Here is a 15,520-nt window from a genome sequence, read left to right on the forward strand (position 1 = left end):
GCGGAACCATTTATTTCAATGAGTCTGCAAAATAAACGGAAATTACTCCGTGTGCATTCCGTTTTCGTGTGTCTGTATTTCCGTTCTGCAAAAAAATAGAACATGTCCTATTATTGTCAAAATACATACGGTCGTGTGCATGAGCCCCAAGGCTATCGGTGTGAATTTCACAATAGGAAATAGATTTGTGGTCACAGAGTATTGTCTACACTATGTATTGTAACAAACTTCTCAGCTGTATTAGCAGGTCTGGGTCAAGAATTATTTGCCTATGAATGTAAACAGGAACATTTCCAAGACTATTACCCCAAGAGATGACTATTGGTGCCCAAATACGGACATACATTTGAGATCCTTCGAAACTACTGCAGTAAAGCAGATATATTTCTCTCTTTTATCAAAGCAGTTGAGTTTGTTCAGTTCGTTTAAGGTCAGTTTTCTGACAGCAGCAATAAAAACTTCATTAAGGTCTCAAGTGTTTTATCATTGAATTTCATTAGAGTTTTTTTTAGGTTGTGCAATCACTGAGCGCTCTCTATAAATAATAATTATCCTAGGTTTGTCACAGAATGGGATTTTCAAAAAATCTCTGTAAATGAAAATGCACAACAACTCATAGCATAGTGCCCTAAGGTTATACTTACAAATATCGAAACCTAGTCCATCTCAAACCCTGCTCCAGTCCCATAAGGGAACACCCCCATCACGTCCTCTTCCTTTTTGTGGTCCAGTTGTAAGATAGTCTGGCAACAACAGAGGTTCGTGGTTGATATGCCAAAATAATAGTACAAAGATGCTTACTAAGTGTTTTTGGGATCTTTTGTGCATTTTCAGTGTAGCCAACACCCTATGGCTTAAAGAGATACTTCAGTTAGAAAGGGTTATTTTTATTCATAGAGAACATTTTTTTTTTTTTTAATTGACTATTTTTCTCTGTCTTTTCGGTGGGACTGTGCCACTGAAAATAAAATCACGGTTTCATGTTTAACATATTTAAAAAAAAAAATAGGCCTCTAAGCCTAATAATAGGCGGCACTTATTGTTCTCTACAGATCACATAACTGCAGTTACTTGTTTATTTGTCATTCTAATCCTGCCTGTACTGATATCACCTCTGTGTATGGATAAGACAGGATCCACCACAAAATTCACAATAGGTGTTTGTCACAGCTTCTCTATTCTTTCCTTGTACAATGACCTCTGCACAGATCATAGAGCATGCCTAGAAAACTCCCCCAGAGAAGCTAATGAGGTCCACTCCAGACAATTAGTTCTATAGTCTTTGGGGCTCCCATAAAGCAATTTTCTTAATGCTTTCTGAATGCTGTAAAAAACAGCTCAGACAAGATGGCCGCCACCCTAATCATGTTAAGGGAATAGAATTGTAATTGGGGTGAAATAGCGCTCTATTTTTAAAATTATTTGTTTTCCCACTTTCCCACCTTATAGATAAGTAACTTCATTAGCCTTTAAGTCTCTAATTGGAGTGAAAAAGCGGTCTAATTACTACTGCTATTTTACAGTTACTGTTACTGTACAGTATGTCTGACAGAGAGGTGCCAGGACCTTCTAAGGTCAGTTGCAAAAATGTTTCTTTAGCTGGTAGAAGTAGCAGCACAAATACATGGGGGGGGTGATAGCGCTGTTGAAGCAGCAGGCCAGAGCTGTCAGCGTCATCCAGTGGTCGTGTTTTGACCAGCAACCCAGCTATCCTTGAATGGTTGACTCAGTCTTCAACATCATCTCAATTGACATCAGACACCCTCAGCAAAGAGTCACTGGGTTCCTCTGATGCCACGCTAAGTTGGCATGGCCCAATACAGATCAATTACTGACAAAATTTTGACCGTGTGAAGGCAGATGCTCAAAAGACAGTATTCGTCTTTTGGTGTTCTTCTTGTGACGGATCAGAAGAAGGGAAAAATAAACAGTGACGTCAACACAAACTTACTGCTGACACCGTCTCTAATCTGTCATGGGGGCACTACTTGTATCAGCGTGTAGCAGAACACGTTCTGTAGCAATCTATGTGGAATCAGCAAAGGAGAGAGCATTATCACTTTATAGCAGGGTCTAGGGCCACTGCACGGTTACGTCCATTATACCTGACACTAACATTGACCAGTAATGATGGACAAATGCGAAATATCGGCAATATAATTTTTGCGTACGCGCATGCGCAAATGCACTATACAGTACCCAAATGCACTATAAAGAAAGTATATTGGTATATAACACCCCGCTTCAATCTGTTTTTTTGGGGGGACGACTGGTATATCACACCAGTAGAAATTATTTGTTCCAATAACGCTTGTCCCTCTATATACCTGCAGTATCGCAGCAGAACCGCACACAACTGCCGCACAATACAAATGCACTGTAATATACTTTCTAACATAGAAAGTATATTATAACATTGTACAAGGAAGGCAATCCATTAGACTATGCATAAAGATAAAACGTAACCTTTAATAATTTTACTATGAGGGTCCATTCACACGTCCGTAAGTGTTTTGCGGATCCGCAAAACACAGACACCGGCAATGTGCATTCCGCAGTTTGTGGACCGGACATTGTCAGCACTATAATAGAAAATGTCTAATCTTGTCTGCAATTGCGGACAAGAATAGGACATGTTCTATTTTTTTGCAGAAACTGAAGCACAGATGCGGAAGTGCGGATCCGCAAATGCGGAAGTGCGGATCCGCAAATGCGGATGCGGACAGCACATTACGGCCCCATTGAAAATAAATGGGTCTGCACGAGTTCCGCAAAATTGATCCAGAGGATAGATCATCAGTTAAAACAAAGTGCAGAACCCCTTTAAGCAAAAAGCATAGATGTGGTAGGCAATAACAAGTGCTCGGCGCCACCAAATCAGAAAGCATATGTCCTACCACAATCCGGGGGGTTCCAGTGCACATCCATGAATCCCGGAGGGAAGGCAAAAATCATCTATCCCTGGACTAGATGATGATGTGGTATTGAAGGACAGGGTGGGCAAAGAACTGTCCCTGATATTGCCCTACAGGTGGTGCTATTCTGGCCCTGATAGCCTAACCACAGAGCACCCGCCCTGATAAGAGCGACCCCGTCCGGAACCTTACCCTATATAAAAATGGCCCCAGTAAGCCCCTAGCCCCTAGGCCCCTGACTTCCAGGTGATCAGTATATAGATCTATGTGTTTTTGACTCATTATAAAAGTATAAGTATATCGCATCCCTCTGTGTATCACACCTATCGATAGCACAACTATACTAGTGCTTAAAAGGACTTTTGTGGCCTTATTAGCTAGCGTTTGGTGTCCCTAACAGTCTGTCCCTGCCCCATACAGCAACCTCTCCCTACACTGGCAAAACACTGAATGTAAAATGGCGGCCAGATCAGGTTTATTTATAAGGTAGGGGGTATGTCCACGTGCTGAAACATCTCAATTGGCTGTCCTGTACCACCTGATGGATGTGTCATGGGTCAAAGTTCTTCATAATGTAAAAGAATATGGCGGGCGCGAATTTCTCATGTTTGGCGAATCGCGAACACGCAAAGTTCATCGCGAAACGACCGCCGGGCGAACCGCAAGGCCATCTCTATTGACCAGTAAGGCTGAGTTCACACCAGTTATTTGGTCAGTTTTTGAACCGTAACTGACTAAATAAGTGAAATGTGAACTGAGAGTGACGCCTGTCACCTACCTGTCATGCTGACGCACAGTAACAGTTTCACTACCACAGGCGACCAGCTATGCATGTTTCTACAATGCACAGTGATGTACACTAAGATACATGCTCCCTGCAGCTGGGAAATAGCCGATTTCTAATGTGCTTTGTCGCAAATTAATTCTGATCGAGTTGAATTTTTTAAAACTACACTCATCTCTACTCTCAGGCTCTGTCCAGTTGGGTGGGGAGAATAGTTGAAGAGCCATTTTCTGGTGTCTGCAGAGATGTTCAATTGCGTTCAAATCAGGGCTCTGGCTGGGCTACTTAAGGAACTTCACAGAGTTGTCCTAAAGCCATTGTTGTCACTGTGTTGTCAGGACTCTGTGCTTATGGTCAATGTCTTGTTCGGCCTAGTCTAAGGTCCAGAGCACTCTGGATCAGGCTTTCATTAAGAATATTTGCTCCATTCAGCTTTCCCTACACCCTGATCAGCCTCCCTGTCCCAGCCACTGAAAAACACCCCCAAAGTATGATTCTGCCAGCACCATGCTCCACTGACTAGAGAAAATTGTTTCTCACAGTCTGAGAGTCCTTTAGGTGCTTTCTTGCAAACTCAACTTGGGAAATCAAATATCTTTTACAGAGAAAAAGCTTCTTTATGGCCACTCTGCTATAAAGGCTGCCATTGGCACACAGGATCTTTGGAGCTCAGCCAGAGTGACCATTGGGTTCTCGGTCACCTTTCTAACCCTAGGCAACCTCGTGGAACCCTCTATGTATTCCTCTCAGACCCCCAAACCTACTAACTGGCTTTCCTGTAAAGTTTTTTTCAAATGCGGCTTGAATAGATGCCGTTGTGTAAATATGTTGTACCCACTAAACAGGTTTTATCTACCTTCAACAATTATAAACATAGGTTGGCCTCATTTGTAAATTGTAATAGCACTTAGGGCTCATTCAGACGGCCATCTGTTTTGTTACGCACCCGTACTGCATTTTTGCGGAACAGGTGTGGACCCATTCATTTCAATGGGGACGCAAAAGATGCGGACAGCACACCGTGTGCTGTCTGCATCCGCTGTTCTGTTCAGCGGCCCCGCAAAAACTATAGAGCATGTACTATGGGATTATAAATCATATGAGTGTACCATAAGATTACTTAAACATCTCCAACTCTTATAAATAATAATAAAACACGTGGACACAAATATTTTTGGTGGAATAAATTAGGCCACGGCCGGCTTTATTAAAGATTAACTTAATCCAAAATTCAACTGTATCAATATAAACCAATAACTTCATAAACAAATAATTAGACCAGCCATAAGCTCGGCCTAAACTTCAGACTTAACTCGTCCGCTCACCATTTCAGTGAGCGACTTTACACCCACCGGACCATGCCGGCTAACCAGGCGGCATGGGCCCCACCCCACCCATAACTATCTCAATTATAGCTTGCATGTCCAAATTGAAAATGTCCAAACCGATTTCTGACAAATGAATCTTGTCCGAAAAATAAAGGCCGGGCAAACCACCTTCAAGGTCCACGTGTCGAAAAGAAAACCCCCAGATTAATGGCATAAAACGAGCCATAATTCTATTCAAACGTATCCTAATCTTATCCAAATATTTAAAATTGGAACAGGATAACCAAAGTAAACGTGGGATCATCTCCGAAAAAACTAAACGGGCATCAGGGAACAATCGCCTAGCCCTTACCATAGTACGTTTCATACAAAAGGCCAACTCAATGGTACCAAATTTGCCCACATCATTGGCCCCCGCATGAAAAATTATTACATCAGGATCAGGGTATAAATCACACATTTCCAACAGTACATCCATCAAACCTTCCCAACGAAGACCCCTGACTCCATTCCAGTATATTCGAACCGTATCTGTGGACCAAGATAGGTTATCACCGTACGATCTTTTTTCAGCTCTGCGATGGGCCCAATACACGAAAGAATGGCCAACAATCCATACGGTGAGACCTGTGAAAACTATAATATAAAGATCATCAGATCACAGAAATATCAGGACGAACATACATTTTAAAACAATTAGACGACCATCTTCCAATCCGTTTAATCACTGACGCACTCAAACCCGACCGAGCCGCCGCAGTGGCGGCTCCAATCCGAAAAGAATGCGACGTAATCCGGACACCATCTAAACCCAATTCCTTTAAACATTTTTTTAGCACGGACCTAAATTGATATTGCGTTAAAGGAGAGGCGTTTGCATGCACAAAGAAAGCATTACCACCCCTTGGTCTGCGAAGCCAATATTTAGAAATCATACTCACCGGACAAATACCACCCGACCCAACTCTGTTCACACGGATCCAGGTACCCTTACCTGACTGATCCATCTTTGACGTCGGAAGAAAGAACAAAACATAATTAACATGAACATGGACATGTTTCAAGGCCAAACCCAAACCTGCCTCACTATTTCTTGGAAACAATTCACTAATTCTAAAAGCACCAAAAAACATACAACAAAACGCGGTGGAAAATAGCAACTCTTCAAAACTATCAAAACAAACTAAAGAAGTAGCATGACATAACGATCCTAACAGCGTGGGAGAAATAGGACATCTATTGTCAGGAGAACAATTACCACGTTTGTAACCTTTTAACATCTGCTTAATCAAGAAATAATCTAACAAAGAAGGAGAACCTAAAACCCGAAGAAAAAAGGAAACACCTGACAAAACCCTTAAAACGGTAGAGTAAGCCAGACCCTGCCTAAACAATGCCACACAAAATGCTAAAGCAGCAACCTCACCACCACCATGAGAAGACCAACCTCTATCAGCTGTAAAACTGCACCACCTAAACCACGAACGGCTATAATCCGACCAGGTCGCCAGAGCCACAGAAGACTGTAAGTAAGACATACCTAGGACCAAATCAGATTCCACAGGTACGCAGGGCACGATTCCCCTTTCAGATCGGCCCCTTCTGCCAACTGTCGGAATGTCTGAAACTGAAAACGGGAAAGCGAATCAGCAATTGAATTATCTATTCCAGGGATATGGCGAGCTTTCAACCAAATATTTAATCTTAAACAGAGAAGAACCAGATGACGTAACAATTTAACTACTAACGGACATTTTGATGATAAACAATTAACTGCAAATAAAACACCCTTATTGTCAGTATGCAAAATAATTCTCTTATTGGAAAAACAACTCCCCCATAAAACTAGCGAAACCACAACAGGAAACATCTCTAACAAAACAATATTCTTAGTCACCCCATTCAAAATCCAAGCAGGATGCCATTTTTCTGCACACCAATGTCCGTTCCAATATGCACCAAAACCGCAAGAACCAGCAGCATCCGTAAACAAATCCATAGAAGAAGCTAAAACAAAATCTTCCTGCCAATACGACCTGCCATTATAAAGCTGAAAGAATTCCAACCAAATCATAAAATCTTCTTTAACCTCCCTAGATAAACTAACATGAAAACCCGGGTTCCTCACCCCAGAAATCTTTGCAGACAATTGCCGACAAAACACCCGGCCCATCGGCATAATCCTACTGGCAAAAGCTAACATACCCAAAACCGACTGAATCTCCTTCACCTTAGCTGTACGCTTACTAAGCAATGAAGATAATGCCATACAGATTTTTGACACTTTTTGTGACGGAAGACAAAATTCGCCTTTCACAGAATCTATGACAATCCCCAAATATTCCAAACAATTAGTAGGGTACACTGTCTTATCCTCGGCTAACGGAACACCAAACTCAGAACAAACTGCAAAAAAGGATTCCAAACTTTCTAAGCATGCTGAGGACTCCGCTGGACCAATGAACAGGAAATCGTCCAAATAGTGCGTCACCGCACCCCGCATACACCTGACTGCTACTACCCATTCAATAAACGAGGAAAAAACTTCAAAATAGAAACAAGACAAAGAACAACCCATTGGAATACATTTATCAAAATAAAATAAACCCTGAAAATGAAAACCAAGTGAGTTAAAACAAGAAGGATGTACAGGTAACAGGCGAAAGGCGGACTGAACGTCCGCCTTTCCCATCAAAGCACCTTTACCAAAACTACGTATCAGGTCTATTGCTGAATCAAATGTGGCATACTTGACCGAGCACAATGCTTTATCAATCTCATCATTTAAGGATGCACCATAAGGAAATGACAAATGATGAATCAATCTAAAAGCATTGGGTTCTTTCTTTGGAACAACTCCTAATGGAGAAAGACGAAAATTGGCAAAAGGCGGAGAGGAAAAAGGACCAGCGATCCTGCCTAACTCCAGCTCCTTTGCCAATTTATCCCTCACAACCACAGGAAACTGGTCAACTGAAGACAAATTATTCACCCATTCACAACCTACACCAGAAAACGATGACAACTGAAAACCCAAAGCAAAACCGTAGCAGCTCCGCCATCTTGCAATTTGGGTAACGTTCTAACCAAGGACGCATGGTCACCAGATTTACTGGCGTCCATGCTCTTTGCAATAAACTCTTTTGTGGATGGCATGGTAGGCATGTTAGCTCTTTTATAACAGCGAACCATCGGGTGACTGCCCCCACAAAAGGCACATTCATGGCGATATTTACATGATGCCGGCCACCTACACTGCGCTTCATTGAAAGCAAAGCAGGTGCCCTTTTTTAACAATTGAGACTGCGGTAATGCAGAGGCTGACTGCTGTTTTGGGGCAGAATAAGATGAACGTTGCGGCAACAATAAATTAAGCCACAGCCCAACATCCTTTGTGCCCCACCGCATACTAGGATATACGGACAGCCTCTGTCTGAAATTTTCGTCATACACAAACCAACCTATCTCTCCAAAATTCTTATACGCCTCCAAAACATTATCTAAATGTTGAAAAAGGCCTGAACATTTTGCAGGAAATTTCTCACCCATCACGCTGCAAAAGATACAGTATGCCTGCAACCAATTATTAAAGGTACGAGGGATCGGGCGTCTCCTATCCTCTTCAGACTTATCCTCCCTTCTATCTAATTTAGCGACAAAATCTTTTGAAGCAGGTAACAACGACAATATATCCACAAATTCATTTCTCCATATATTCTGTTTGACCGACATGGAGAGATGAAAGCCCAAAGGCGAAATATCACATGGCAACATTTCTTTATAACATGACTCTGACACTCCTCCACGTTTAGCCACCGCTGGAAGAGGGAGAGAGTCATCACTATCATAATCCCCTCCCGTCCCCCGACCGCCAAAACGCCAAAACGCCAAGCATCAGAAAAATCGCCTGCCGTACCAGCCGGTTCAGGAGCAGGGGGGGGAAGAGGAGCAAAACTCTGTAAAGAAGAAAGTACAGAAGACAAGGACGCAATAACGGTGCCCAGTTCCCTGGGGAACTCACCACCCGCTGGAGCAGCACTCCGGACACCAGAAGAAGATGCGGATGCCTCTTGTCTCTGCTGCGTCACGCTTTCTAAGCACACACCGTCCCGCTGCTCAACGCCGGAGCGGAGCGGCAGAGACTGGTGCTGCACAGGCTGTGGCTCAATTCTGCGTCGTCTGCGTCCATGTTGCCGCGAAGTATTTCCAGGGGGCTCAAGCGATGATCTTCTCACAGCAGGACCTTCCTGGGAACCAAAATGCTGTAGGGCAGAAGCGGAACCAAAACGCTGCTCCAAGTTTCCTGGGGACGCAGATTCAGGACGGACCTCAGCCTGTGATGTCATCCTCAAGCGGCCACTTCCGGTTTCTTCTACAGCAGCACTTCTCCTCTCTGATCTCCTCCGCTCCGGAACAGACCTACAGGGTGAAGGAGAGAAACGGGTGCGCTGCCTCTTCTCTCTTCTTGAAGAGCGCAGCGCAGGCACCACAGGGAGATCTCCAGATAGGTCAGCTGCAGACACCGCCGGGACCGGAACATCGCCAGGATCGCACACCACTGCCGGAACAGCCGCAGATGAAGACCAGTCAGCTAAGCAGGATTCCAGCCAGGACGCCGTCTCTCCATCTCCCGCACGCCTCCGCAGCTCAGCAACGAAATCCTCCATCACCAGGTACGCAGACAGGCAGCACCTCCTCCAGACGCTGATGAGATGACAGCCTAACACTGCCTGCTATATAGCCCTAACCAAGGGGGGGCCCTGAAACTGTCCCACCAATGAACTACCTGTTGCTGGGCATCCCAGGCTACCCTGCCCAGCAACACTACCCCATAGGTCACTTAATGACCCAATAATTTACCTCTGCCCCAAACCCCCCAGCAACTAACTATATTTAGCTCACCTATACACACTTTTAGGCGGGAAAATTTCCCGCCACAACTATACCCAAGCTAATGGGATGATTATAATCCCATGTGGATCCCTCTATATAATTCCGGGATCCATACATTCTTGTCACAGACAAGAATGGGAATTTTCTATGGGAGTGACAGCCATGTGTGGTCTGCAAATTACGGAACGCACACGGGCCGGTATCTGTGTTTTGCGGATCTGCAATTTGTGGACCGCAAAACATATACGGCCGTCTGAATGAGCCCTTACATTGTTTATATTATTGAGTGCAACAAATGTAATCTTCAGTATATAGGTTGCACTACACATGGCTTGAAAACTAGAATTGGTGAACATTTGAACAGTATAGCCAGTTCTGAACACAAAAGCCTGTCCGATGCTGCAATGCACTTTGTCAATATGCACCAAGGAGATACAAGCACACTTTAGGTGAAAGCAATTGAAAAAGTGCACCGACCCAAATGAGGAGGGTTCTCCTCAGGCGTGAAGACTTTTGAATACTGACTATGGGCAGACATTATCCAAATGGCTTAAACCAGGCATGCTCAACCTGCGGCCCTCCAGCTGTTGCAAAACTACAACTCCCAGCATGCCCGAACAGCCTACAGCTATCAGCTGGGAGTTGTAGTTTTACAACAGCTGGAGGGCCGCAGGTTGAGCATGCCTGGCTCAAACCTTCAAATGGATTTGGCTTTTTTTTTATTAATTATGTAATTATTCTGTATGATTATTTCTTATTGGTGTCTCTTCACATTATGTTACTGAAAACCATTTGCATTTTTCATGTATTTCTGTTTTTTCTTGCATATTCTCTATAGCCACAGTCCACTGTTCCATTCCAGATGTTCTCCATGCATGCCTTGCTTTTCTGCATTTAAACTCATGTTATCTTTTATGAATTATGCCATGATTAAGGGCACCTCTTCCCGAAATCGGTCAGCATGATGTTTGTAATTTGTTTATGTACTGAGCAGACTACACTTCAGACAACGTTTCTTACCAAGGCCTTTCACCCCTGATTACGGTACTTAGTTTGGTGAGACAGCCAGCTCTAGGAAGAGTCCTGGTTGTTCCAAACCTTTTCCATTTAAGAATTATGGAGACTACTGTGCTCTTGGGAACTTTCAGTACAGCAGAAATGTTTTTGTACCCTTCTCCAGATCTGTTCCTCCACACAATTCTGTCTGTGCGCTGCTGAGATCTACAGGCAGTTCTTTCCTCCTCATGTCTTAGCAAAATTTTCAAGTGTCATAGCAAAGGGTCCACATACTTATGTCCATGTAAAATCTTTGTTTTTCTTTTTTAACAAATTTTGAAAAACATTTTTAATATTCTGTTTTCACTTTGTAATTATGGGGTATTGAGTATAGATTGATGGGGACGACGACTTTTTTTTTTATTATTTCAGCACCAGGCCACAATATAACAAAATGTAAAAAAAAAAGTGTAAAGAAGAGTTCCTGAATGCATTGTAGGCTGTTAATAGGTGATAACAATTTTTGGATGGTGATGCCCTTTTAGTCTTGTGACTGAGAAAATGTTATATTTCATTTGCGATGATGAGCACAATAATATAGGCAGTGTATGATGATTATCCTGTACCAGCATTGCTATATACCTTGCACTTCCTCATGGGCACAACAGTGGACCTAGCTGCAATGTGATACTCTTGTATATATACTATGTAGCTCCATTGTAGAAGTGTAGTATACATCTGCTGGCAGCAGTACTATTTCTGTTAAGTTAAAGGGACAATTTGTACCACTGACCCCTGGTATCAAATCTCTCATATGGCAAAGGATTAGCTATACAAAAATTAGTTTCAGGTCTGAGTTGGTTAAATTGGCCATCAGATTTGATTCTGTCCAAATAAATACGGTCTACATTGAAGGTGCCCCAGTTGTTCTAAAAATGTATGTGCAACACGCTGAGGTCTCCTCGGACTGTATCCAACCTCTTTCAAGCTATTTCACGCCAAGATAGCATCAGTAATGTCAAAGTTGCAGTGAAATATATGACTATGGGTAAACGAATGGTAGACGGTAGTAAAAAAAACACACCACACATGCTTTTAAACTTTAACCGCCTCCGGACCGCCTAACGCAGGATCGCGTTCCGGAGGCGGCAGCCCTGCGCACAGTCACGCATATATGCGCCATCTCGCGAGACGCGAGATTTCCTGTGAACGCGTGCACACAGGCGCGCGCGTTCACAGGACCGGAAGGTAAGCGAGTGGATCTCCAGCCTGCCAGCGGCGATCGTTCGCTGGCAGGCTGGAGATGTGATTTTTTTAACCCCTAACAGGTATATTAGACGCTGTTTTGATAACAGCGTCTAATATACCTGCTACCTGGTCCTTTGGTGGTCCCTTTTGTTTGGATCGACCACCAGAGGACACAGGTAGCTCAGCAATATGTAGCACCAAACACTACTACACTACTCCCCCCCATCACTTATTAACCCCTTATTTACCCCTGATCACCCCAGATCACCCCATATATACTCCCTGATCACCCCCCTGTCATTGATCACCCCCCTGTCATTGATCACCCCCTTGTAAGGCTCCATTCAGACGTCCGTATGATTTTTACGGATCCACTGATACATGGATCGGATCCGTAAAAAACATACGGACGTCTGAATGGAGCCTTACAGGGGGGTGATCAATGACGGGGGTGATCACCCCATATAGACTCCCTGATCACCCCCCTGTCATTGATCACCCCCCTGTCATTTATCACCCCCCTGTAAGGCTGCATTCAGATGTCCGTATGTTTTTTACGGATCCACGAATACATGGATTGGATCTGTAAAAAACATACGGACGTCTGAATGGAGCCTTACAGGGGGGTTATCAATGACGGGGGTGATCACCCCATATAGACTCCCTGATCACCCCCCTGTCATTGATCACCCGCCTGTCATTGATCACCCCCTTGTAAGGCTCCATTCAGACGTCCGTATGTTTTTTACGGATCCACGGATACATGGATCGGATCCGCAAAACACATACGGACATCTGAATGGAGCCTTACAGGGGGGTGATCAATGACAAGGGGGTGATCACCCCATATAGACTCCCTGATCACCCCCCTGTCATTGATCACCCCCCTGTAAGGCTGCATTCAGATGTCCGTATGTTTTTTACGGATCCACGGATACATGGATCGGATCCGCAAAACACATACGGACATCTGAATGGAGCCTTACAGGGGGGTGATCAATGACAGGGGGGTGATCACCCCATATAGACTCCCTGATCACCCCCCTGTCATTGATCACCCCCCTGTAAGGCTGCATTCAGATGTCTGTATGTTTTTTAAGGATCCACGGATACATGGATCGGATCCGCAAAACACATACGGACACCTGAATGGAGCCTTATAAGGGGGTGATCAATGACAGGGGGGTGATCACCCCATATAGACTCCCTGATCACCCCCCTGTCATTGATCACCCCCCTGTCATTGATCACCCCCCTGTAAGGCTCCATTCAGACATTTTTTTGGCCCAAGTTAGCGGAAATGTATTTATTTTTTCTTACAAAGTCTCATATTCCACTAACTTGTGTCAAAAAATAAAATCTCACATGAACTCACCATGCCCCTCACAGAATCCAAATGCGTAAAATTTTTTAGACATTTAGATTCCAGACTTCTTCTCACGCTTTAGGGCCCCTAGAATGCCAGGGCAGTATAAATACCCCACATGTGACCCCATTTCGGAAAGAAGACACCCCACTATACTCAGGAGAAGTTGGGCAATGTGTTTTGGGGTGTCTTTTTACATATACCCATGCTGGGTGAGAGAAATATCTTGGCAAAAGACAACTTTTCCCATTTTTTTATACAAAGTTGGCATTTGACCGAGATATTTCTCTCACCCAGCATGGGTATATGTAAAATGACACCCCAAAACACATTGCCCAACTTCTCCTGAGTACGGAAATACCACATGTGTGACACTTTTTTGCAGCCTAGGTGGGCAAAGGGGCCCACATTCCAAAGAGCACCTTTCGGATTTTACCGGCCATTTTTTACAGATTTTGATTTCAAACTACTTCGCACGCATTTGGGCCCCTAAAATGCCAGGGCAGTATAACTACCCCGCAAGTGACCCCATTTTGGAAAGAAGACACACCAAGGTATTTCGTGATGGGCATAGTGAGTTCATGGAAGTTTTTATTTTTTGTCACAAGTTAGTGGAATATGAGACTTTGTAAGAAAAAAATAAAATAAAAAATAAATCATCATTTTACGCTAACTTGTGACAAAAAATAAAAAGTTCTATGAACTCACTATGCCCATCAGCGAATACCTTAGGGTGTCTACTTTCCGAAATGGGGTCATTTGTGGGGTGTTTGTACTGTCTGGCCATTGTAGAACCTCAGGAAACATGACAGGTGCTCAGAAAGTCAGAGCTGCTTCAAAAAGCGGAAATTCACATTTTTGTACCATAGTTTGTAAACGCTATAACTTTTACCCAAACCATTTTTTTTTTTTACCCAAACATTTTTTTTTTATCAAAGACCTGTAGAACAATGAATTTAGAGAAAAATTTATATATGGATGTCGTTTTTTTTGCAAAATTTTACAACTGAAAGTGAAAAATGACATTTTTTTGCAAAATAAACGTTAAATTTCGATTAATAACAAAAAAAAGTAAAAATGTCAGCAGCAATGAAATACCACCAAATGAAAGCTCTATTAGTGAGAAGAAAAGGAGGTAAAATTCATTTGGGTGGTAAGTTGCATGACCGAGCAATAAACGGTTAAAGTAGTGTGGGTCAGAACTGTAAAAAGTGGCTTGGTCATTAAGGGTGTTTAAGCTAGGGGGGCTGAGGTGGTTAAAAATGGTCCAACTCCAAAAACGATTCCTTTTTTGATGACAGGTGCCTTCTTCTTTGTCTTCTGGTCTACAGAATGAAAGCTTTCATTAAAATAATTTGGATTTGTTAGGCGACAACATTTTTGGAAAATCTGTAATGAATACCTTTAATTTAGAATTAATTTGCTCATCTCTACTAAGAATATTTTAGGAGTGCCCTCAGACTAACAAAGAATAGGGAATACATATGACTATTCATGACTCATAACTGAGGTTCCTGTTTCTCAGACCATCCCTCTAGTACAGGTAACTTAATATTGTCCCGCATTTTATCTTGAAGAGATCTGATGCAGGTGATAAAGCTGAGTGTGCAGTCCTTTGATCTTCTGTGACATCATTAACTGTATACCAGTGATGTCACAACAGTTCCAATGACAATTTTTTTTTCTGTAGATATACAGTTTTCAAAAAGGGTTGTCCCTTTAAGAAAACTTTTTGTAAATTATGGTAAGAGGCTTTCCATTTCCACACAAAAAAATAACACCAGCATTCAACTTGTCTACAGGGCAGGGTCAAGGAGAATAGGCAGAACACCGCCCAAAGAGACAAAGTCAGTGATGATGTTGTGTTTACAGGGCAGAGCCTTAGAGGGCTTGCCATGCTTCAGATGTAGAAGTGTTGTCATCAGGACAGGGAACCAACACAATGGAAAATCTCACATAACTGCGGTGGAGTGCAGGAAAATGGGGCATT

General features: G+C 43.1%; 1 protein-coding gene and 1 long non-coding RNA gene across 2 annotated transcripts in view; one reads left to right on the forward strand and one right to left on the reverse strand.

The window, feature by feature from the left end:
- The window catches only part of TTC34 (tetratricopeptide repeat domain 34), a 176,905-nt gene that overhangs the window by 135,318 nt on the left and 26,067 nt on the right, over positions 1-15,520 (forward strand). The window lies entirely within an intron of this gene.
- LOC120986884 lies at positions 5,646-6,628 on the reverse strand. Its single transcript, XR_005775830.1, has 3 exons — positions 6,568-6,628; positions 5,969-6,034; positions 5,646-5,663 (listed from the first exon to the last, which is right to left on the reverse strand). It is a non-coding gene; the product is annotated as an uncharacterized LOC120986884 (long non-coding RNA).

The sequence above is a fragment of the Bufo bufo genome, chromosome 1, assembly GCF_905171765.1.
Source record: "Bufo bufo chromosome 1, aBufBuf1.1, whole genome shotgun sequence".
Taxonomy (NCBI): domain Eukaryota; kingdom Metazoa; phylum Chordata; class Amphibia; order Anura; family Bufonidae; genus Bufo; species Bufo bufo.